The sequence below is a fragment of the Misgurnus anguillicaudatus genome, chromosome 5 (assembly GCF_027580225.2).
Source record: "Misgurnus anguillicaudatus chromosome 5, ASM2758022v2, whole genome shotgun sequence".
Taxonomy (NCBI): domain Eukaryota; kingdom Metazoa; phylum Chordata; class Actinopteri; order Cypriniformes; family Cobitidae; genus Misgurnus; species Misgurnus anguillicaudatus.
In genome coordinates this window covers 40,854,250-40,860,240 of record NC_073341.2, presented here as the reverse complement: position 1 = coordinate 40,860,240, position 5,991 = coordinate 40,854,250, and the positions used below count along the sequence as shown (strand labels likewise).

The window sequence follows — 5,991 nt, the reverse complement described above, 5'->3', positions numbered from 1 at the left end:
TTCAATGAGACCTGCTGGTAAATCGATGAAATTACCGTTTCTCTTTACATTTTCAGACATTTTATGAATATAGTCAACAGTGATATTTTATGAACTCTGTTGTAGGTAATGATTATCGTTAATAATAACTAGATTTTTTTTTATATTTTAATGAGTTGTGTATAATGTGTGAATAATATAGATTTAATGGTTTAATATTTTATTACTGGTGGCCATCTACTTTATACTTATCTTTTTTTATATATTACGAGTAACACTAGGGGGCAACAGCGACAAGCTAAATACCTTATAAGAAAGTCACACTGCTTCACAATGCTGCTATGTGTTTTATTGTGTTTGGTAAGTAATACGAGTGATGTATCCTCAAAAATCATGTATAATTATATTAACATTTAATGTGTACTATAAATACAATTAAATATGAGTTTAGTGTGTTTCTGTTATGCTTCACTGTTACAAATAACCGCATTGGCGATCTTTTTTTTTTATTTTAATATAGTAAAAGTGTAGGAATTATGTTTTTAGCAGATTGATAGCCATTTATATAGCCATATTTTTGCTATAAAAATAAAAGATAAACTGTGTTGCTGTAGTTCAGTTATCTTTGGGTCATTGATCACTGTTTATCTTTATTAACTGATTTACTGTATTTCCATCACTCCCTAGTAAAAAAAAACAAACGTTATAAACATAGTAAGAATAGTGATCAATTCACATTACAAGCTAATTCCTAAAATAGCTGAAAACCTATGCAAACAGATTGACAGCCCTGCTTGGTTAGGAACTGTAGAACGTTACATGAATCACGTGACCGCGCGGCGGCGAGATCAAAGCGTTTCGTAACTCTCTCTTTATATGACTCTGGATACAGCTACGGCCAAAATCTCTTGAAGTCTCGGCGGTTGAGCGGTGTTTTCTTTCATAATAGGTTTCTCAATACGACGGTTGCAGCCTCCAAAGGTCGGATTTGCAGGCTGCCTACGTCACCAACCCTGTCTTATTTCACAATATTAACAATTATAAAATTGACTATTATTTTTAGTTAATCGTGTATTGTTGTAATATGCTTATGACTTGCGAATGTAATGCTCAGTTAACTGAAATAAATCAAGCTTGATGAAGTATGCAGCCTGCATATGCGACCTCCGGAGGCTGCAGCCTTCAGATTGAGAAACGGCCGAATATTTATGTTTTTTTCATATACCCAAACCTTACAACAACTTTTCACGGGATTTAGGTCGTGACTGTATGCTGTCTAGCAGAATTGCTGTTTTTCAACTTAATCCTAACTAAATCTAACGCTAAACTCAACATCTCGCGAGATGTGGCCGCATCCCATGCGCCAGCCCGCCCCGAACTTGTTTCATCCGGTATTACGGTTGAGCCAGGTAAGTGCCTCAGTACTTTATCTCCGTTATTTTTTGAGGTATTTTTCGACATAAATTCATAAACGTTGTAAAAACAACGGTGAATTAAGTTCACATGATTATTTTAGACAAAATGCGATTGTTAATTTAGATATCTGTATTGTTTTGCTATAGTTTAAACGATAAACTATGTTTTATAGTGCAAGTAAGTTAACGTTAATTCCACACGAAATACAGGTACCTTTGCACGCGTGGTTTAAATGTGAGCTGTTTTTTGTCACAATTAGAGATGTTACACGAGTTAAAGTATATATTTACTTGTTTTAACGTTCATTATAAAGTTTAGCGTTTATTAGCATGAGGGTTAGCATTTTGTTTACACGGTCGTATTGAGGGCTCCAGCCAGCATCCACTCGTGCCAACATGCAGGGGTGACGAGATGGATCAGCTGTGTCTGTTTGTGAGAGACTTAAAGTTTTGCTTAAGGGTGTTGGGGAACCCTGGGTCTTATAAACAAAATATACGTGTGTTTACAATGTACTTCTGATACTGGACCATTAACTTAAAGTTACATGCTGCTATAGCAATTCTAATAATGTGCTAAGTTATGTTTCCTTGTCACTACTTTGCCTTCACATAGTTTGTGCTGTCTAGACATGTGTGGCACGTCATTTTTTACTTGCATTTCATTTTTAGTTAGTAACGTCTCTCTTTCTTTTTGCTGTTCTACAGACAGGTCATTGCTTCAGTTGTGTGAGTATTTTTTATAATAAATTATCTGTATATAGACTTGTAATATTTGATGTAGATATTAAGGGATTATTTCTTGTTTTACATTTTATGTTCCCTAAACATCAGCCAACATCCAGTTTGTGGTGCTGCACAACAAACCCCACTTTTTAGTGGATATATTCAAGCGAACCCAAAGGCTCTTTTAAGAGCCATCCACATTCCACAGGTAAGTCAAATTTGTGTCATTTTGAATCAAGTAATTGATTTTGTAGCTTTTGTAACACCTGTCCATTTACAATTAATTTAGTAAATAACTGACTGCTTTACAATTATATTCCTAACAAACCCCTCCACAGCTCTTCTCTGTCCCGACAAGATTAACTGTTCGCATTGTAACTAGTGGTGTAACGATACACCAATGGCACGGTTCGGAACGGTTTTGGAGCCAGGGTTCGGTCCGATTTGGTTTGGTGTGGGTGTAGGGTTCCTGTCACTTTACCAGCAATCCTAAGGAACAATAGATTAACTTAACTTAATAATAACAACAAAAATAACTTGACTTTTTCTTTATTAACTTTGGCAAACAAACTTAAAATCAAACTTTAACTGTAGTAATGCAGGACTGTAAATAGCTGTTTATCAGGTGATGAATATCATTCCTTAGCTAAAATGCTGAAAATGTTACTATTGAAGTCAACTAATACATGTACTATGAATCTGTAAATCCGAGTATAATGTGGGTTTATTATCAGTAATGAACTAATCAATGTAATCATCACACACACACCAGAGGTCGTGTTAGACTTTTTCACTTTTAAAAATTCCGCCATCACTTATTATCCGTCATTTCATGCTGATAATAATTCTTTTTGTTTACATGTTCATTTTAATCATGAACTTACAAAACGAGCATACAAGTTAAAATGTGTTTATTTTTTGTGAAGAAGAGAACAGATGTACAGAGACCATGCATCACTTTACATGTTTAACATCAAGAAACAGATTAATTAATGATTTCTTTTCTCGTGCAGTGACAGCGGAGGCGATAAAACATGCAAACTTTGTGCTGAACAGGCAAATATAAACAAATTAAATCACTGTTGTGATTAAAATAGCAACAAACGTGTTAACCCCGTGTTTTTACCTCAGACAGACAACGTCTTGTTACAGTTTTACTTTTGTTTTGGAGAATGATCTCGAGCTCTTCCATTACACTTCGGTTAACCCGATCTGACACACGCATGCGAACGCAAGCACACACGCACACAGTTACGACAGATTGTGTGTGATTTGTCTACGACACGAATTCCATTCCTGTACTCCACTAGAAAACCAAAATGTTCCCACACAAGAGACTTAAATGTGTCCGGAGGATCTGCAATCTCAGGCGGAGCAGCCATCCTGTGACCTGCGCTCACTCCCAAGTCAAATGACATGACATGCACTTGGAAAACAGTAACTTTGGAATATAATATTTAAAACAGCATTTAAAAAGCTCTTAGTTATTACTAATAGAATTTAATCAAATGTATGCAAATATTTTTTTATTGATATATTAGTTAGTCAGAGATAAGTGACATTAACCTCAACAATGGGCAGCAGGAGGCGTGAGACTACCGCGACACACCACAGGAGTTTTGCGATTCGTATCGTGGGTGGTGTATCGCGATCGGTTGGTTCGGTTTGTAATATCGTTACACCCCTAATTGCGACGATGATATGATTGACGTGAGGTGCAGATGAAAAATCTGATCACACATTCCGTTATTCTCGCTGTCACAGAAAGCACGGCTCATGATTGTGTAGCAACGAAAGACGTGCAACCTCTCACTCACTTTTGAAAGAACAAAACAGTGCGTTGACATGCGTTTAACACGCACTTTTAGACACGACACATAAGCGGCCCCGTAAACGTTTACATCAATAATCAAACGAATATACAGCTAAGTAAATACTTTTTTTAATGTTATATGTTTGACAGTAGACTTGCGCCGAACGCGGAGTCTTCCGCAACTTAATATGTTCATGTGGAAACACGAAAATTGATCTATGTTTCGCACACAAAAGATTGCATTCGAATACACGTACCGTTAAACCCCTAGTGCTACGCTCATGAGCTCCTGGTGATGCGCGCATTATCTTTCTTTATACGCAGATATATTAACTTTAACATCATCACTCACCCATTCAGCAGTTTAGGTAGAATTGCACATAAAGACTGCACGTCGTGTCTGAAGCAATTCATAATAAACCTATAGCATGGCCTTTTATTCACTATCTTATAATACAGTAACTAGGGGTGTCAGGATTCTCCAAATCCTCGATTCAATTACATTTTCGATTCTAATGTCACGATTCGATTCTCGGTTTTAACTTTTTTCAAAGACAAAAAAATGCTATGCCATTATTATTATTATTATATTTTCACATAACATGCACATTCCGTGCTTTCCCCGCATGGGGGGGTTGTGGGCTTCACTTGTAGAGCTTGCACATAGACTTAATCTACGTGTCTTGGACTCCTCCTTGCATCTGAAATAAATCCAGCGTGTCATAAGTACCTCCGCTTCTCTCAGTCTCACGTGCACGCGCTCTCTCATCTGTCTGAAGTCTAAACATAAACTAAAGTAGTAATAAACTATCCCTTTTGTTTAAAATAGAACCCGCTGCATCTTGGCACCTCTCTCACTCTCGCACACGTGCAGAGAGCTGTGCTCTGTCCGAAGTCAGATCATTAGGTAGTAATCCTGTTTATGATATGCATTTCAAGGAGTTGTAGCAATACATCCCTCGTGTTTAAAATATAAATCGCGTTCCGCTGGACCATTGTTTTTAAAAGCACATCTGAGAGGTTTTTTCCCCTGCTTGGTAAGCCGACCGGACGTGACATGGGGCCGTGGCAGCATCGACAATCCCATTTTTTTTATTCGAAGTTCAAGGTTGAGACTTAATTTCGATCAATTTCGATTTAAAATTAAAATCGTGACGCCCTTAACAGTAACGCATTTAGGAAGAAAGACAACAAAGAGCTGCAGGTGTAAAGTGTGTGTTTAGCTGAAGAGAGTTCAGAAATTGTTTGCGATACACAGCCCTAATGGATATGACTAGTTTGGGAATGCTGTGTATGACTTGGGGGATGGCAGAAACACAAAATGTTGATGACACTGTATTTTGTTGTATAACTTTAATCTTACCTTGTCTGAACTTTAAATCAAAATTTGTCTTTTTGTTCTTCTTTTAGGACATTTTCTATTGGACGTCTTATTCATTATTGTAAGTAACACTGTCAGATATTACAGAATTACAGTATCTTACAAAAGTATCTTACACCCCTCACATTTCAGCAACCATTTATTTTAGTATATCTTCTCAAGGAACAGTACTATAGAAATTTGTATATATTTTTGAGTAGTCAAGTGCAACTTTTGTATAGTAGTATAGATTAACTGTTCTCTGAACATACAGCCATTATTGTCAATATAGCTGGCAACAAAAGCGTGTACACCCTAAGTGATTATAAATGTTTATCATTTAACAATACAAAGCCTATTCATTATGTTCATGTTTTATTTGCTAGACTGGACCCTACAAATTTGGTGTCTTGTATTAGAGCAGTTTAAAAACAACACATAAGTGCTGCTAACATTGCTTTACAGAAGATTACAGAAGAAACTGGAAGGTCAGATTATCAGTGCTCAAATTATATGTTACAAACTACAGTAAGTCAGTGCATGGCTGTCTTTCCAGAAGGAAGCCTCTTCTGAATCTGGCTTACAAGAAACCCCACAAACATTTTGCTGAAGATAACCTAACCAGGAGCATGAATTACAGGAACCATATCCTGTGGTCTTAAACAAACTTAAACATGAATTTGTGTGAATTTAAAATTAGA

The 5,991-nt window shown here is 36.5% G+C and overlaps 1 long non-coding RNA gene across 1 annotated transcript; it reads left to right on the top strand.

Annotated features, from left to right (window-relative positions):
• Positions 1-1,401: 1,401 nt before the first annotated feature.
• LOC141363998 (uncharacterized) lies at positions 1,402-5,374 on the top strand. The gene is made up of 3 exons (XR_012369755.1): positions 1,402-2,120; positions 2,226-2,325; positions 5,341-5,374. It is a non-coding gene; the product is annotated as an uncharacterized lncRNA (long non-coding RNA).
• Positions 5,375-5,991: the final 617 nt, after the last annotated feature.